The sequence below is a fragment of the Antechinus flavipes genome, chromosome 5, assembly GCF_016432865.1.
Source record: "Antechinus flavipes isolate AdamAnt ecotype Samford, QLD, Australia chromosome 5, AdamAnt_v2, whole genome shotgun sequence".
In the NCBI taxonomy this organism is placed as follows: Eukaryota; Metazoa; Chordata; class Mammalia; order Dasyuromorphia; family Dasyuridae; genus Antechinus; species Antechinus flavipes.
This window is the reverse complement of record NC_067402.1, coordinates 38,894,043-38,914,647: the sequence shown is the minus strand read 5'-3', so window position 1 is coordinate 38,914,647 and position 20,605 is coordinate 38,894,043.

The window sequence follows — 20,605 nt, the reverse complement described above, 5'->3', positions numbered from 1 at the left end:
AGAAACAGCACATCATAAATTTAAAACTAGAAGAAGCCTTAAAGAGACTATTTGTCCCCTTTTCCAAATGGCAAAAAGCTTCATTTATCCAGTCATAGTAAGTAGTAGAACCAGAATTTGTACACAAATGCAGTGACTAAAAATCTGTCCACCAAACCAAGAAAACTAACCCCCAAATGGTGCGGGAGGGGAGTTCTTTAGCCAATTCATACAAACATTTAAAATATGCAAATAAGCTGCAGGAAATTTTGCCTGAAGAATTTAAAATTAGTCAGCAATTGTTTTGTTTCTGTAAATACAGTCCAGCCTTAAGAAGGCACTTTGATTTTAGTGGTATTCAGCTCACCTTCTTGTATTGTATTCCAACTTGAATATTTTCTGCAGTCTTAAATTACCTTAACCTTGTTCTTCAGGGCAGCTCAGGCCTTGCCTACAACATCCATCATTAATGCATTTCTAAAGGTAAAATGCTCAATTCTACATATCTCCAGTCCTTCAGACTGTGTAAATCCAAGTGATTCAATGTTCCAACATACATTGCTTGGAGCAATCATTTCATGTTATTCATCAAGGTGATCAAAAGACTACTAAGAAAAATCTTGGTCCTTCTCAGCCACTCCAGGCTCACCTTTTAAATTTCCTGATTACACAGTCCCAGAAATCATGGGACTTAATCATCTGCTTAACTGGCAATGAGATTGATATTGTCAAGAACGATAGCAGCTTTCATTTAAAAAATGAAGTCAAGAGTTTCATTGGATACCCTAAACCTTGCATCATTATTTTCTGACATTTGGTGGAGCAGGGGAATATCCAAACATAATGCTTCATGCCTTGAGAAAGTTTTTTCTTGTTCATTATTTGGCTGTCAGATCAATGGACTTGATCAGGAAGCCTCTGGCAACATGTCTGCTCTTACACAAAGAAATAGAAAATAATTTGCAATATTTAGCTGTGCCATCGAATCAAACCAGACTCAGGGCCTTTCTGGATGACAGTGTAGATCACTAATTATAACTAATAAATGTTCCTCTCTCAGAAGCTATTGTTATTAGTGAATTGAAAATCTTCAGGGTCTTGGCCTAACTTTACGTTCCATCCTAAAAAGAAAAAAAAAATCAGAAATAGTTCTAATCTTGATCTTTAAAAAATCTTTAAAATAGGTAACTTTCCAGTAAGGATTCTATAGTAACAGAGACTGAATCTGTGTTTGATTTCTAATATGTCATTCCTGAGAGTTCCCAATACTCTCGGGTAAAGAATTTGAGACTTCACATAGCAGTGCAGGATGGCATCTCTGCCATTGGCAATCTTTGGAGATTTGCCTGGGGAACCAAGATGTTAGGTAAGTCACACTGTCAGTCTGTGCTGCCGGCAGAACTTGAGACCAGGAATTGGAATCTAGAGGGTTCAGATTTCCAATACTTCCCTAACTTTATGACCCTAAGCAACTAATTCACTTAGCCACTCAAAGTCTTAGTTTCTTCATCTCTAAAATGGGGATATCAATACATGTATTATCCTCTCTCAGATTCATTTTGGGAAAGGTGCTCTGCACACCTCAATATACTGGGTAGATCATAGACTCAGAGCTGGAATGGATCTTTGAGGTCATCTATTCCAACACAACTCATTTTGCAAATTATAAACACGAATGATTTTTATGGACCAATTGGAAACTTTCAGCATTATGTCCCAATTTTAAATGGGGAAGGGATAATAAGAAAAGAGAGGTAAAGGGAAGATAAAGGAAGGCAAGAAAAGACAAGGGAGGGCAAGGGAAAACAAAGGAGGACAAGAGAAGAAAAGGAAGGAAAGGGAAAGGAAAGAAAGGGAAGGGAATTCAAGGAAAGTCAAGGGAGAGCAAGAGAAGACAGGGAAGGGAAGAGAAGGGAAAGGAAAGGAAGAAGGGAAGAGAAGGGCAATAAGGAGTCAGATATCCATTAGGAACTAGAGGAGAGGCTAAAGTATTCTAGATCTAAAGCTGGAAGGGACTTTAGTGGTCATCTAATCTAAACATGTCAGTTTTCAGAGGAGTAGTTTGAAGTTGAGAGAGATAAAGTTACTTGCTCACTAACACAGATGGTAAAAGAAAGAGCCAAGATTCATACTCAGATCTTCAAATTCAATGTTCTTTCCAGTGTGACACACTAGCTGTTGCTGTTTTTTATTATATTTTTTTGTCAAATTGTGTGCCCTGAAACATAACATTAGCTATAATCAAAGCCATGTGTTTGACATTTAGGGTATAATTTGGTACCCCATCCCTACCAGTATTAACTCAAAAGGATTTAACTAGATCACATACCAGTTTCCATTTCAGCAAATTCTAAGGGAGTCTTAATTCTTTAGTTGAAATATAATTTTACTTGTACCAAGTATATCTTGAAATAAGTGGGTTATTGACTATAACTTCAAAATTTTTTTGTTACACAGAGTTTTTCATTGGCATATAGTTGTAATGAGATTTGACCCACATTTTAGTGGATGGATGTGACTGCTTCTGCACTCCCTGGCATCTTGCTAAAAAGTGTGACATCATTTATGACACCAGAAAATATGGGAACCCAACGTGTGAGCCTGCAAACTAACTTTCTTCCTGCTTTGACACTTCCTTTTAAAAATATATTTCTCAACATTCCAATGAGGGGAGAAATTTTTCTCACCTTGTAAATTTGTGTATCATCATCCAGAGCAGAAGAAAGACAAATTTCCCTGGCATTTAACTAGCATAAGCTACATAAATTTTTAAAAGAAAAATGTCTTTTTTCCCTTTCAGGGGAAATATCATTACAATGGAAAGCCATAAACAAATAAACAAACAAATAAATAAAACTTGGGTGAGATGACTCAGGGATGTGAATTGAAAAATAAAATAGTGATGCCAACATGAATTACCTTTATAAGAGGTTAGAAACATTGTTGATTTTAATAAACACTTAGGTGTTCAAGTTTCACATCACAATGTGATTTAATTGATATGTTTGTAATATGATATGATGTGTTAGTATTATAATATAAATAAGTGGTACAGGTTAAGGTAAAAACTTTCCAGAAATCTCCCAAAGACTGATGATGTATCAGCAAACAAAAGATAGAGAATGAGATATAAACCCAGTCTCCATTAGCCAAGTCCTATTTGTCCAGAAACTACCCTGTTGTGCCAGCATAATTAGATTCACTCCATACATCTGCACAATTGCTACTGTTTTTATATTCCCTAGCAAGAAATAGCTTTCCTAAACTTAATTGATTTCATTCATGAAGGCTCACAGATTACTGGAGATTCCATTGGCCATCTGTTGTGTAAACAGAGGCAGAGTAACACTTTATATATCTGTGTCTATGTTTTAATTACTGGTGCTTTTTATTTCTCCCCTCTGAATCACTGTGTACAGATTCAATCTTAATCCCAAAGGGTTTCTTGGATAATAACATGATTTTTAATGGATATTTCATAAGTAGCAAGCAAAATATGTAGGCTAAGGACAGGTGGATGGGAATAACTTAAGCTTTATTCATGAAGGATCATCTAAGAAGTGTTGTCAAGGATACCAGCTACTCCAATAGACCTGTGATTTAATCAATATGAGTTCCTTCACAAATAATGCAGATGGAAACCTACCCATAATCATCTATTTTGTCCTTAAACGCCCACAAATTTTCCAAAAAAGATCTACCCATTGTGTTGAGGATTTCCATTGACATTGATGGTTACCATAGACTGTTTACTAAGTATACTGCACTCTTGCCCAAAAGACAAATCCATCTTTTTTTTCCTACATGATTATTCATTTCTTTGACTTCATAAACTTGGGGTATATTTTGCAAGAAAAAATGCTGTGAAATCTCTGTAGTTGGCTATTCTAGATTCACATATCAAAAGGGTAATAAGATTTATTTTCACCCAGCTGAATAGATCAGTATGAAAGGAATTAAAAAGTCAAATGAGATTTTGGAAATTGTAAAATTAAGAGAAGGAATAATAATATGAGATCTTAATTATGCAAACATATGTTGGTGAATGCTAGCAGTAGATATAAGTGAGGTTCCTAAGTAGTAATAATAACACATTTATATTTATTTATGAAGAGGTGATAGGACACATAAAAGCACCATGGTACAATAGGGAAAAAATGCTGTATTTGGAATCAGAGAAAATGGATTCAACTCCTGGTTATTCTATTTACTAATGATGTCATCTTGGAAAAATCTTTCAAACTCTATGGGCCTCAATTTTTTCAATTGCTAAATAAGGGGGTTGGAATGCAGTGATTCAAGGCAATTCCAATAGACTTGGGATAGAAAATGCCATCTGCATCCAGAGAGAGAACTATGGAGACTGAATGTGAATCAAAGTATAGTATTTTTACCTTTTTATGTTTTGGTGTTTGTTTGCTTGTTTTTTTTTTCTTTCTTGTGACTTTTTCTGTTTTGATCTGATTTTTCTCGCACACGAGAAATATGGAAATATGTTTTTTTTTAATTGCACATATTTAAGCTGCATCAGTTTGCTTGCTTCTTGAGCACAGAGAAGATAAGGGAGAGAGGAAGAAAAATTTGAAATATAAAGTTGTACAAAAATGAATGGTAAAGGGCAACTAAATGGTGCAGTGGATAAAGCACCAGCCCTGGAGTTAGGGGAATCTGAGTTCATATTCAGCCTCAGACATTAACATTTCCTAACTGTATAACCCTGTGCATCCATTATGTGAATATTCCATTTGAGAAATAGGAGCTGGGACCACGTTTAGGCAGAAGATGGAAACCAACTGGATTTTTAAATAAACAGAATTTTTAATAGAAATTTAAAATAAAATTGAAGTACAATTTTAAAATAAAAATAATAATCCATAAGAAACTAGGAGATTATTTTAAAACACATTATTGGAATTAACCCCAAATGCCTCACCAAACATGATTGTTGAAAACTATATTTACATGTTTATGGAAAAATAAAATACTATAAAAAAATAAAATAAGGGGGTTGGACTAAACAATCTCAAAGTTCCCTGCCAGCTCTAAATCCAAAATGTTATGAACACATAATGCACTCAAGGTCAGTCCTGAAGTCAGACAGACTCAAGTTCTGCCTATGATACCAACTGCCTGACCATCAGAAGTCACTTAACCTCTCAATATGTCTAAGCTCTAAGACCATAGGTTGTTTAGTCAATTAACAGAAATTTATTAAGTGCTTACTATATGCTAAGAATAGTTTTAGGTCATGAGTAGGCAAAAACAAGAGAAACACAGTCTCTATCCTCAAGGAACTTACAATCTAGCCAGATATAATTTCGGGGCTAGGGATACTGTCAGTTGGAAGGAACAGGGAAAGTCTTCAGCTGAAGATGGTACTTGAGCAGAGCTCTACCAGTATGTATTGATGGAAAGACTTTCCATTTAGGGAATTCCCCAGATTAAAAAAAGAACTAGATAATCTCAAAGATTCTTTCCACTCCTAAAATTCTATAATTCCATTGAGAAGTTAATTGGACTTGGCCTTTAGGAATTGGCCCTGAAGGAGTCAATGAGAAATCCATTAACAATCAAATTCAGCAGGTTGGTAGGGGGAAATGTGGATGGGCCAGAATACACAAGAGATCTGTCATATGAACATTGCACTTTAGAACTAGGAACTGGCACCAAATTTAGGCATTAGATCGAAGCTAACTGAATTTTTAAATAAATAGAATTTTAAAATAGAATTTAAGTAGAATTTTAAAATAAATAAATAATAATCCATAAGAAGCTAGGAGACTATTTTAAAATACTTTATTGGAAGCCCTGGAAAAAGCCCTGGAATTGGAAGTCCAACATGAAAACGGAGTATAGTAATAAGGAAATCAATACTTCACAAGGTAACCTATTCCATTTTTTAAATCTCAACTTGTTTAGAAGCTTTTCCTTGGATCAACAAAAGCTCTTCCCTGATCCTGAACAGGGTGAAACATTGTCTCCCAGGAGAAATAATGCTAATAACTCATATGTATGTATATATGTGTGTATATATATACATATATAAATACATACACACACACATATATAGCACATTTTAAGATATGCAAAGTATTTTCTTCACTACTTGGGGAGACAGGAAGTTCAAATATTCTTCTCATTTCTGAATGGTTAAATGTCAGAATCAAGAGTCATATCCAAGTTTTCTGAATCTAAGTATAGAATAAGTTGCTCTCAGGCTGTGAGGACCAACAGGGATGAGAACAAGACATTATTCTGTTCAACTGATCCAAAAAGTGGCAGGTGAGGTTTTTATGTTATAGCACCAATAATTCAGTTACTAAGCAAGCTATGTAAGCTTATACATATTTTATTTTTAACAAGATGAGAAAACCAATATTATTTCAGGAAACAATTAATTATATATTAACTAAATTTCCCACACAGAGGGAAAATTTACATTAAACGAAACTGTTCTGTTTATAGCTAATTATGTTTTATTTCTAAAATAGACAAGAAATAGAATGAGTGCATCTTGAGGAGGATGCTTTTAAAATACTCTTCTTGAAATTCAGTCATCTTCTACATTTTTTTTTACAAACTGATAAATAAGAAAGAACTTAGTAAAGCAGTTATATGATTAGTTGAACAAAAAGTCCAAAGGAATCCGTTTTAATCTTTTTACACCACCTTCCTTTCCCATTCCCACCTCACAAGGGACACTTAAAATTTCAGGTTTTAAATAAACAATAAACCAAAAAAACTCAGATCTCCCCTCTCACCCTCACTCTTTTATGTTTTTTTTTTCCATTCCTTGAGATGAGAAAAGCTCTTTCCTGAATTTGAACAAGTGGAACATTGTCTCTCAGGAGAAATAATACTAATAACTCCCAATATATAAGATACTATGGATGTACAAAGTGCTTTCCTCACAACTTTGGAAGATAAGTAGTGCAGATACTCTTTTCTCCATTTTATAATTAAGGAAATGAAAGCTCCAAGTGGTTAAATGTCAGAATCAAGAGTTATTCCCAGATTTTCTGAGTCCAAGTACAGGGTAAGCTACTTTCAGGATTTGTTCAAGCTACTACCTTCTCTTGTTCATAGACAAAGCCCTCTGAACCCAAGGATCTCTTAGTAGGCCTTTATGCCTTATACCCTAGAAAGAATAGTTGGTCTGCCTTGAGAGGATCATTGTGTCTACATGCAATAACTAAAACCTTCCCTTGCCAAAGATAAGAAAAATGTTTCCTCTTTGTACATATCTTTGTCCAGTGATCCTCGTATTTCTGGGCTTTCTAGGGTCTTAGAAGCTGGGTTGCCAATGGATCTCCTATGACTGCTTCTGAACCCTGCCAATTCCCCCAAAGTCCATTATCTTCAAGCACTGTCTTTCTCCTGCTTATTAATATGTGAAAGCATTAGTTGATAAGGCAAAAAGAAATGGGGTGGGGGAGGGAGGAATTATTTGTAGGAAATATGTTAAAATATCTGATAAACCAATACACAGTCTGTAAGAAATTGATAGACATTCACAAAAGTACTTATTGTCCACTATTTGCCCCTGAATCACTCCTTGAAACTTAAAAAAAGGTTTCCTTTTTTCCCTTTATTTTCTTAAATTTTTTTCTTTCCTTTTAAACATTTTTCTGTTGACCATCTTCCCAGACACAGAAGCATGCAACCTCTAAGTTATCCTTGACTTTTTCCTTTCTCTCTCCATATCCAATCACTTTCCAAGTCTTTTCAATTCTACCTATCCATGTCTGACATCCATTCCATTCTCTTGAACCAGGCCATTATTGTAATGGCCTCCTATTGGTCTCCCTGATTTTAATTTTCCTTTTCCAATTCATACTTCATACAGATGCCAAAATAATGTTCCTAAAACACAGGTTTAATCATGTCACTCCCCAGCTCAAAAATCTTTGGTGCTTCCCTGCTGTTTCTTTAATGAAATGCAAATCCTTCTGCTGGCATTTAAAACTCATTATAATCTGTCTTCAATTTACCTCTCCAGCCTCATTTCTTATTATTCTCTTTCAATCACTCCCTTTGCAGCCAAATTGGTTTGTTAGCTAATCTCTGAATTAAGCATTCTATCTCCCACCTGCTCTGGGGGTCTCTACACTAGCTGTCTCCCATATCTCCAATACTCTCTTTTCAACTTGATTCTTCCTCATTCCCTGGAGATTCAGCTTGGTTTCACTTCAGCGAAAAGGTTCTGCTGATCCATCTCTTGTCCCTCCATCTCCATCCTTTCCATAGCTGTTAGTTCATAACATCATGAACTGAAAAGTGAAAGGGTCTTTAAAGGTCATCTGGTCCAACTCTCATTTTACAGATGAAGCAATCCTCAAACATATAAAGTGAACTGTCTAAGTCAGAGTCAGGATTGAAATCCATGACATCTAATTCCAAATGGAGCACATTTTCTGTTTCACCCTATTTTTTCTCATCCTCAAATTACATTGTACCCATTTCTTTATACATATTGTATGCCCCCAGAGAATGCAAGCATGTGGAGGACAGGAAAATTTTACTTATGCCTCTGTATCCCCAGCATCTAGCACAGTACCTTGCATATAAGACTCAACTGACACACATCTATTGGACTGAATTGAATATTCATTTCTCAATGAATGATGTAATCAAAAGATGTGAATGCTCACTTTTGTAAGTTAGGAAAACACTTTGCTGATGCTTAATTGAAAATAGTTCAAACTTTTTTTATAACCAGAGGAAAGCAAATTAAATCCACCTTGAGGTAGCATCTTACTCCCATTAGATTGGTTTTTAAAAATGATGCATTTTGGTAGGGCTATAAGGAAAGAGGAACTCTATTACAATGCTGGGAAAATGTAGATTGGCATAATCTTTTTGAAGAACAAGTTATCAGTGTGTAATAGAATTAATTACAAGACTGATTATATCCTTTGACCCTGTGATCCCAGTACCAGAATTATAAATTTTATACTGCAAAGATCCATGACAAGAATCGTGGGTATTTACTCCATATATGCAGACTAATAGACTTCTATGCTTCATTGGATTAACTTCAGGGGATTCTGTGACTGGAAAAAGGGAAGCTAAAGCTTTGATACTGGTCCTCTGCAAACTTAGCTAAGCTATGCTTTTTAAGAGGAATAATCATCATATCTTGTCAAAAGGCATTTATAATTGTTTTATTTGTAATAGTGAAAAATTTTAAACAATTTACATCTATAGTTGTATGCCTGTGTATACTGTCATCAGTTAGGTTGGTCAACTGGTATACATACTCTCCCTTGTCAGATTGAGCCAACGAATGTGCCACTGGGTTTTCTTGCAATGGATGACATCAGCTTTATTAGACCAAGGACACACACTGCCCCAATGTGCCATTTCATCAATGCATTCATCCATGATTTTCAAATTCTGGGATGCCCAGTGGTACAAATGTTGGCAAAGTTTCTACCAAGAAGGAGATACCTAATCATTGCTCAGCACCCCCAGCCCTGCCCTAGTAGAATTCAGTGGCAAAAGGTCAGAGGATGAATATTTGATACACTAAACAGTATGATTCAGCACAAACATATCAGTCTATTCACAAAACCAAGGACTGACCCGCATTATAGAACAGATAAATGTCAAGGTTTGACTGATCGTACTAAGATAAGGAAATGAACAGTGCAAAGCTTTCAAAACAAAGGCTTAAAAGTTGGAAGAAAACATAAGAAGTTGGAATACTGCTACCTGACCTATACTAGTGAGGTCCTCTGGCCAGTTTCAATCTCTACCAATTGGAAGATGGATAAATGTTATGCTGGATCAATATAACAAAATATTTCTGTAATATTGATATACATATTCATATGCATATATGTATCCATCCATCCACATATATAAAAATGGATGAAATGAATGAATGTGAAGAATACAGAGAAATATGGGAAAACTCCATACAAAATGATGAAAAATAAAAAAAAAATTAATACAAAGGAAGTGTGATTATTTTAAAAAACACCAGTAATACCTAATGTGAATACAGATGGAAAAGAAGTCCTAAAAGGACATAGAACAAGTAAAAATTATTGCTATTATTTCACTATTAAAATGTAAATGTTTTCAATATTGTATTTTTCATTCTGTTTGTCTTAATAGACATTATTAAGTTCTTTCCCAGCTTTCCCTCCCCACTCCTATAAATATACTTGAAATAGAAAGCATTTGGGAATAAGATTCCTCAATTGGGTCCAATAAGTATATTACCACATCCCGCCTCAGAGGTAAAAATTAGAGGTAGGATTATGGATTTCAAACTAAAAAAGTGTTTTGGGGCCATTTTCTCAAATTAATTCTGATTCAATATCATGAGTCTATTTTGCTACTTTTGCTAGACTAGGGAAAGGTACTAGTCTCATTTTCATTAGCATAAGGAACTAGTATATGAGAAAACTCCTTCACTGTCTTAATGCAACTTGGCAACTTCTCTATAATTTATAATCTTACAAATATGTTTCTAACACTAAGAGGCTAAGGAATTTGTCCAGCTTTTGTCATAGGAATGATATGAAACAAAATCTTGCTAGAGCTGAGAAAAATTCCATTTCCATTTAAATGATCTATCATGAAATGACTATTTCATTACATGTCTGTCTCCTTGATTTACATGCATTCCATATGAAATAGTACTAACTGCTCCTGGGCTTAGGAGATTGGGGCTCCATCTTCTCCTTTGAGAAGGATTTGACCTTGGCTGTGGAGCCATGCATGTGAATCAGGTTCAATACCTGACCACCTATAAGAAAGGTCCAAACCCACTCTTCCTTGCGCTCTTTTTCTCTTTATACCTCAGTCTCAGAGAAAATTATGTAAATTTTAGATTTGACTCCTACTTAGGATCTTCTATAAATGGTAGAACAGAAAGGTACATGCTGTATAATGAAGATCAGGAATGGGACAGCTATTTATTTCCTCTAAACACACAAAAAAAGTCAAGCAAAGACTCACAATTCAAGTGCCACCTTTCTTTTTTGAGACTTTTCATGATTCCTATAATTGTTAAGGTTTTTTGTCCTGTCCTACTCTGATGACTTTTGATTATGTATTTTATATGTCAACATCCATGCTGTTTCTCTAAAATGAAATGTAACCTCATTGAGAGTAAGGAGTGTTATAGTTTTGTCTTTGAATCTACATTGCTTAATACAGTGCCTGGCTTATAGTAGGAACTTAAATGATAGCTGAACTGAATTGAATGTAACCTGGAAAATTTTGATTGTCACTGAAGAGGTAGAATGAATGAAGAAAGTGATTTGAGGATGGCCAGAAGTGATAAAGTCTAAACTGGGGTGATCCATTGTTGTCTTCTATCCTAAAAAGAGGAGGATTACTGTGTCTTCAATGCCAATTCAGAGAGAAAGACATACCTGACACCTGTCAACTTACATTTCTAGGAATGTGCTTTAGAAATGCTTTAATCAAGTCATTAAATTAAATGTCACCTGTACTATTTTAAGTGATTTCTGCTACATTATTCCAAAATTAAATAATTAAACAAACATTCGGTGTTCAATTGAATTGAAATAAAATATGGATAGTTCCAGTACAATGCTGATTGGCAATACTTGAGTCAACTATGAAAGGTTTTCAGTAAAGAAATATTTCAGGAAAGATTCCCAAAACATGCTTTGGATTGCCCATAATTCCCTGAATCACATCATTCAGCTCTTCGTCCTATTGTTCAGACAAAAAAAGAATTTGTTATTTGTGGGAAAAAATGTATATAGAGTTCATGCAGGTGGATGAGGAGTATGAACTTAAAACCAACATACAACTATATAAGGCCACTGGGCTAGAGATTTAAATACAAAAAAGTCATAGTTTGAATCTCTGTCTCTTCTTATTTCTGAACAGAACCCAAGATATTCCCTCTTCTGACATTGCCTATATTCTGGACAAATAATTGTCTGGGAATTAATAAGATTTAAATTATTTTGTTAAATCCTCAAAGACAAGCATGGATGAGCCTACCAATCACTTTTCATTTTCACTCTGATGAACTCTTTATCTGAATAGTCACTTTTATCAAATTTAAAACATATAGAAGAAAGCAATAATCTACTAGTAATAATACAATGTGAACAGGCAAAGGAACTTATTAATCTAGATTCCCTTAGGACTGCATAATGATTTCTCTGCCTTTAGATATACTGAATATTAACATAAATAATGGAGGTGTTGTGAATCAAGTAGATTGATGGTACCAGGCACCAGGCTCTATTTCAGGATTTCTATAATCTCAGGAGATTTGGGTTGACTGATGTGACACATAAATTTTTTTTATCCCAAGTTTATTCTGGGGAGTTGTGGGAAGACAGTGGTATGTTAGAACTCCTAGGAATCCAGTTCATACACAGATAGCCCAGGAAAACTCTAAAAATTCACCAGAAGAAACAATGATAAAAGAAAATCAAGGAGAACAAATTACAAACCATATACTCCTCCTATAAGCTACAAACTCCTCCATCTAGTCCAGAACTCCACAAAAAGGATGCCAGAATGCTGCTGAATACTTGAGCAGATGGTAGGTAAAATGTGAAATTTAAAACAGCTTGGTCCTGCACTAGGGGAAAAAGCCACAGCAGAGTCTCATATGGACAACACAGTGGCCCCATCAATGCTAGTAGACAGGGCCAGCTCAAGATTACTCAGGGACCCAATTGATTGCTGTAGACATATCCAGTGTGGGAGATTCCAAGGGCAACAACACCAAGCAATGCAAGATAAAGGGTCAAAGTAACATCTAGAGCTGATGTGAAGTAACCCAAGGGCCTAATTCCAACAAGATATAGGGCAAGAACTGCTCAAGAAGAGGTGACCTAAGGTTGCCAACCACTGTAGAAAACAGGACTAGACCAGCATCCATGCAGCCCACTGACCCAGGATCTAAGCAACTTGAATCCAACTCACAGCAATAATAATCTCAACAATTCCTACAGATAGTGAGGTTTAGTTTTAGTTACTAAACTCAGGATCAAGCAGGACCTAACAATATCATCCAGAAGTACAGGAATGGAGCACAAAATTCTAATTCAAAAACTAAGGTTGGAAATATGACTAAACAGAAGAAAATACTAAGTACTACAAAGAAATAACTTGAATTGAGAGATATTCAGGAGTTAACTGTGAAGAAGAGAATACTCTCACAATAAACCTCTGTGGAAAAATTTTTTGGCCACAAGAATTATAAAAAAACCTAAAGGACACAAAATAAGAAATACATACTGGTAAAGCTTGGGAGGAAAAAATGGCAAGAAGAATTAAAGACAAAATATATGATGACAAACCTAACTTGACAGAAAACAGTTCCAGGAGACAAGAAATATCACAAAATCAAAAGATTAGAAAACAGAAGAAATTCTTTTTTAAAAGCTAATATGGAAAACTTGTTATGGAGAAGTCATTGGAGTACTAAAAATCATTAACAAAACTGTTTAGAAATTATACTTCAAGAAGTCATATCTGAAAACTATTCAGATCTCTTAGAACCAAGGGTCAAATTGAAAATGGGAAGAAGCCACTAGTTATTTCCTGAAAAATATCCTAAAATGAACTGTCCCAGGAACATTATAACTAAAATCTGGTGCCTCCACATCAAAAAAGATATACACCATGGAGCCAAAAATAAAATTTTCAAGTATGCAGAAAGAAAACAAGATCACAGAAGACTTAGTAATTGCCACTATAAAGAAGAGGCAAATGACCTTGGCTTACAATCAAGAATAATTTATCCAAAAGAAACCTGAAAAAAATCACCTTAATGAAATAAAAGATCTCAAAACTTTTCTTATAGGAAGATCATACCTAGATAGACTTTGAAATGAAAATGTAGGAGAAAAGGGAAAAATTTGATCAATTTGAAAGGATCACATGAGGATGAATTGTTGGTATGTAATAGTGGGAGAAAAGGCAAGTATCCTTTCAGATTTCTTTTTTGTCCTTTCAGAACTTCAAGAATCATATAAAAAGAGGCCACAAAGCCAAAACAAATTGCATCATTTATAGATCACAATTGTTAGGCAAACTCCACTTTCATCACCTTTATCTTCTTTGTAGAGAGGAATGAGACTGGAGAGGAAAAAACTTATTCATCATGAAATGAGATCAACTCATCCACATAATGGAAAAGGATAGCAGAAGAGTTTAGAAAACTGAGTCTCACAATATGTTGTTTACAAAAAGGTAAAATCCTTGAAAGATGAATATTCATGAAGTAAAATGAGGGGATAAAACCAAATATGTTATGCTCAAAAAAAGAAGATTAATAATTAAGATTTCAGGAAATAGGAATAATAGAAATAATAATAGAAAAGATAAAAGGGAATAAATAAGAACACAATATCATGCGCTAAGGCATCATAGACAAATAATAAATATCAATAATTAATAGCTAAATACTTAATGAAAAAAGTTCATTGAATCATAGGGAGAAATAAACAAAATCATAATGGTAGGGGGCCTGAATGTATACCCTTCAGACTATGACAAATCTAAAAAAGAGTAAACAAGAAGGAAGTTAAAAAACAATATTATTAAAGGGGAAGAGAAAAATATTAATATGTTTATCAGGCATGAATGTAACCTTAAAAAAAAGACCATGTAATGGGACATAAAAACTTCAAAAAGTTCAGGAAAGCAGAAATATTATATAATTTACTGACTACAATGCAGAAAAAATTCAATAAAAGATCTTTGAAGAAAATATTATAAATTCTTTGGCAACTAAATAACATTCCTAAAGAATAAGTCAAAAAACAATTTGTACTTTAAAGCAGTAATAATTAAAATGTTTTGCTACTGGATCTACAAAAAAGGGGGTTGATCGGTGGAAGAGCTTAAGAATATAACATATAGAACTTTAAAAAAGTAGTAGCATAGTGCCTGACCACCCCAAAGAACAGTAACTGGGAGAAGGATTGCATATTTGACAAAAAAAAAATACTAGGAAAATTGGACAAAAATCTGGCAGAAATTAAGTTTTAGATCAACACCTCACACCATATACCAAGGTAAGCTCCAAATGGATATATGACTAAAGTATTAAAAGTCACATTATAAACAAATTAGGGGAACAAAAGAAAAAATACTCCTTAAATCTATGAATAGAAGATGAGCCTATAACTAAACAGGGGATAGAAAAGATCACAAAAAATAAAATGGAAATTTTTGTCACATACATTTTAAAAGATTTTTGCCTGAATTAATCTAATGTAGTAGAAATTAGAAGGGTAACTAAAAAAAAATCTTTCTAACCGTTTCTCTGATAAAACTCTCATTCCAAAGAAACTGTAAATGAGTCAAACTTAAGAATTATTTCCCAACATATAAATGGCTAGAAGCTGTGACTGGTTTTCAAAAGAAGAAATATAAGCATTTTAAGCTGTTAAAATTGGTGGGGTTGAACAGTAGAGACATGCTGGGCCTGAACTCAGGAAGATCTAAATTCAAATCTATGCTATAGAGCAAGTCAGAACTTCTGTCTGCCTCAATTTCTTCAATTGTAAAATTGGATTCATAATAACACTATCTTACAGGGTCGTTATGAGGATAAATTAAGATTGTAGGTGTACAGTGTTTAGCACAGCTTTTTTCACTCGTGATCCCTTTTTACCTAAGAAATTTTTATATAGGTATATATAAATTTTATATAGGTATAGGTCCACAAATCAAATTTTCAAATTTGATAACAAATCAAAATTTCAAAACCCCCACAATTACATGACTTTCTATAGGGTTACAACCCACAGTTTTAGAAGCTTTGCCCTATTGGAATAGCTAGACAAATTATGGTATATGGATGTGACTGAATATTATTGTGCTATAAGAACTGGTGAAATGTATAATTTAAGAAGGAACTGGGATCCCCAATGACTTCTGTTTTCTCATTATGTGACCAAAGTACTTAGAACAATCTTTGTCCTTCCAGTGAATAGCTTAAATGAAATTATTTAAGCATTGACTGATTTGATCTTCTTGCTGTCCAAATAATTCTCAAAAGTATTTTCTGGAATTACAATTTAAAAGTTTTAGTTTTCTACCCCAACTTTCTTTACAATCCAACTCTCACATTGCTAATGGGAAAACAGCTTTGATTATATAGACCCTTGTCAAGAAGGTGATGTCTCTGTTTCATGACTGAATCAAAATTAGAAGGACTAGTGAGTTATCTTTTTTTATATATGTACCATGTTTTATATACTTATAGTCTTGAAATTTAGAGAAAGATTCACTATATGACAAAAGCAACTGAGAAAATAGAAAGAAATAGAAAGCAACAATAAAAGCAGATTAAAAGAGTGAGAAAGGAACTACATTTCAGATGTATGGATAAGAGGATAATACTTTATGACCAAATAAGGGGTAGAAAGGATAATAGAAGATAAAATGGACAATTTTTATTATGTAAAAGTAAAAAGCTCTTGCAGAAAGAAAGAAATAATAATAATAATAATAATTATATATATATATATATATTATATATATATATATATAGAGAGAGAGAGAGAGAGAGAGACAGACAGACAGACAGACACAACTTGGAAAAAAACTTTGAGAAAAATTTTCCTGATAAAAGTCTCATTTCCAAGATATATTAGGAGGAAATTATAATTTATAAGATAAGATACAATAGAAAAAAAGGTATCTAAAGTATAAGTAGTGAATTCTTTCCCCCCCCCCCCCCAGGCAATTAGGGTTAAGTGACTTGCCCAAGGTCACACAGCTAGGAAGTGTTAAGTATCTGAGACTTGATTTGAACTCAGGTTCGCCAGATTTCAGGGTTGGTGTTCTAGCCACTGTACCACATAGTGATCCCGAGTAGTCAATTCTTAATGGAAGAAATCTGAACTATCAATAGAAAGATGAAATAAAGTCTTCAAATCAGTTATAAGTAAACATAAACTAATACAACTCTGAGTCTCTACTTATATTTATCAAATTGTTAAAGATGAAAAAATGAAAAATTCCAATTATTGGAAGAACTATGGAAAATCAGGCATATTGATGTTTTATTGGTGAGGCTGTAAATTGGTCTATCTAATCTGGAAAACAGTTTGTAATTCTATCCTAAAAGTAACTGTTCTCTTTGACCTAATTATACCATCTCTAAGGGTGTGTGTGTATGTATGTGTGTGTGTGTAGCAGATTTTTTTAATAGTACCAAAGACCTAGAAACTAAAGAAAACCCATCTACTGGAGAATCACTAATAAATTAAAATATGTGAATATCATGGAATATTATTATACATGGGAAATAGCAAAATTACCTGTTTCTAAGAAACCTGGGAAGATCTTCAAGAACTGACGACAGTGGTAAAATCAATTTATGAAATGACAACATTATTAAGAAATAAAATTTAATACTTGAGACTTCTGACAGATGGAATGACTATCTACAAAAAGATCACAGATTAAAGATGAATTAAAATGTTAATTATTGGATATAACCATTGTGGAAATTTGTTTTGCTTAATGACACATATTTGTTACAAGGGCTTTGTTTTTCTTCCATTTAGGGTGGGAGAAAAAAATGAGAGAAGATATTGAAAGAATAGGAAAGATGGAAATGGGAGTGGGGGTGAAGTGAGAAAGAAAGAAAAAAAAAGAAAAAAGTTGCATTGAAATTTTTTTTTTAAAAGAAAAAAAGAAAGCAGGAGAAAATTCCAAAAGCACAGACAATCTGGACAACTTTGAAAGCTACATATTGAACTAATTATATATTTAACATGAAATGCAAGCTATATAAAATGAAGATATTTAGTTTTATATATTGTCCTCTTTTTTCCATATGTATTTAGAAATGTCTGTTTTCATCAGTGTTGAGTTCAAAATAAAAATGAAATGAAGAAGGAAAGAAAATAAAAAGAAAAAAGAAAAAAGGAAGGAAATATGGTCCTCCTTTTCTGTTATATTGTATATATGTGGAAATGTCCATATTGTTTGGCATTTATTAAATTCAGAATAAAAATGAAATAAGAAAAAAGAAATGTGGTCCTCTGTTTTTGTTCTACAATATGTATATAGAAATATCTGTTTTGTTTGACATTTGTTACATTCACAATAAAAATTAAAAGAGAGAAAGAAAGAAGGAGAAGGAGAAGAAGGAAAGAAAGAGGGAGAGGAGGGGAAGAGGGAAGGAAGGATAAAGGAAGAAAAGGAAAGAGAAAGGAAGGAAAGGAAAGAAAAAGGAAGGAAAGTAAGGAAAAAAGGAAACGAAGGAAAGGAAGAAAGGAAGGAAGGAAAGAAAGAGGGAAGAGAAGGAAGGGGAGGGGAAAGGGAAGGAATGAGGAAGGCAGGAAAGGAGGAAAATAAAGTTTGCTCTGACCCAAGGAAGCACATGGGGATTTTTTTTTCCTTTTATAAAAATAAAGTTTGTCCTTCTCTTTCCATTTTCCAATACTTTCCTTGGATTATTCTTTTTGGGGGAGGGATGCATGATCATTTTTATTAGAAACTCAAGATGTTTCAGACTCCACAATGACTAAGGAGTTTTTCAGTAGCAACACACAAATCCATATTTAAAGTTTAAGTCCTTCAGGCTTCAATTGTTTACTTTGTGCCTTGCTGACCAACTTTTATTGGAACTTCATTTATTTTCAGCTCAGCAAGATGCTACCTTTCATTTATTTGTTTCAATTTAATCAAATCTCTTCAGAATCCAAGCTTCATTACTCTTCCAATAAAAAATGTCAAAGTCCTATCATTCTCAGGAGCTTCAGGAAATGGCTGTTCCTCATCCCAATGTTCTTAAATAAAGAAAAAATAACTTTTGGTCAATTTCTGTTGATTGAGTAATATCACTTGGGCAACATTTTCCTTCACCTTACAACTTTAATATTCTTCTTAGTTGAGCTCCACCTCCCACTTTTGTTCAGATTTCAAACCTTCAATCCATGTTATTTAGCAGTCCTGTTTTCAATTCGCCTAATACCTTATGACTAAGGAGCTAGTGAATTTCTATCTCAGGTTCAATGTGTTTGATTATTACCACCAATGCTTGTACTTAGAAGCACATTTGAGCTAAACTCTGTTAACCCTCTTATAATTCAAATCTAATTTCCTCTGGGGTAGGGATTGTTTATTGTAGCACTGTAGACCCACAACTGAGCATTGCATGTTATATAGTAGATATTGGTACTTAATAAATGATTCCTGATGGACTGACCACTTTAACTAAAAAACCTAGAAAGCACAGGGGTCCAGACTTTTGGGATATATTCTGGGTCTTGGTCACTCACTACAGGGATTTGTCATAAAAAATAAATTTTTTTTTGTTTCTTTTCCTTCTAAAGTTTTCTGGAGTCATCATTCCACTGTAATTATAATCCGTTCATTCATTAACTATGAAGAGCATCAAATTATTGTATTATTTTCTTCATCTGAGCAACTAGATGGTTCAATGGATAGGACACCAGGGCTTGGAGTCAGGAAAACGCAAGTTAAATCTAGCCTCAGACAGTTACTAGCTATGTAATCCTGAGAAGTCACTTAACCCTATTTTCCTCAGTTTCCTCATCTGTAAAATGATCTGGAGAAGGAAATGGCAAACCACTTCCATATCTTTAACAAAAGAACCAAAATGGGGTCACAAAGAATCAGACACAGCTGAAATGACTGAAAAACAACTCCTGAACATATGGGGAAATATATCAATTTTTATTAGGCTGAGTTATGATCAGCTTAGGGGAATGATTTACTTTCTTATCATAATCTACCATGACCTGGATTAACTATCTACAAAAAAAGGACATTTAAAAATATAACCACTGCTGGCTCCAGTGGGGCTGGGATACTGTACCAATTCTCATTTCATTGCAGAGGTCATCTGCATTAGAGCCATTGGTAGGATCCAAATCAAGTTGAGTCTTCTGAGAAGTCTAACCTCCAGTGAGAGAAGTTAGACTCCCTTTTCTCATATTGTCCTATTTGTTTGTACTATATTCCCCTCCCCCACCGATTAGGGAAAATAACTTAGGACATATTTGTTCATTTTTTGGTTCAATTTTGGCTTTTCCTCCCTACGCCTCCATCTAGGGAGAAGAAGAAAAGCACTCCACGTACAATCCAATCCAGGTATGGGACAAGTTTTTATTTTCTACAAACAAAAAGGAATGCTAAACATAATATACTTACAAGGGGAAAATTGATAGATTTAAAAAAAATTAACAATAAACAGCAGTAATACCTACTTTTGTACTCTGCTGGGAAGTCGAAATTTAAACATTATTTGAGTATGAGGCAGCTGGCAAGACTACTGGCTAAATAGGTATTGTGTCTTGACTTTATACCCTTCCCTCAAAGTCCCCATTTACTGGCTATCCAGGCCAGGGTGTGGGTTCCTCCTATTGTTAGTGGTCATCTTCTCTGAAATAAAAATTTCCCCTGTTATCAGTAACTTTTACCCAAGGAACCTATGATCTCTTGAACTCACAAGTTTGAACATGTCCTCAAGATGGATGTTCTGTCACTTGAAATACAAAGTAGAAAAGGCAGCCAGTGGCTTAGTCTCAGAAAGGACTTATTCTAGTCCCCCTATCCTTCTGGGGGTAGAAACCCTGAGACCAGGTTGTGAAAGGGTCCAGTCTCACCCTCACCACTCTAACAA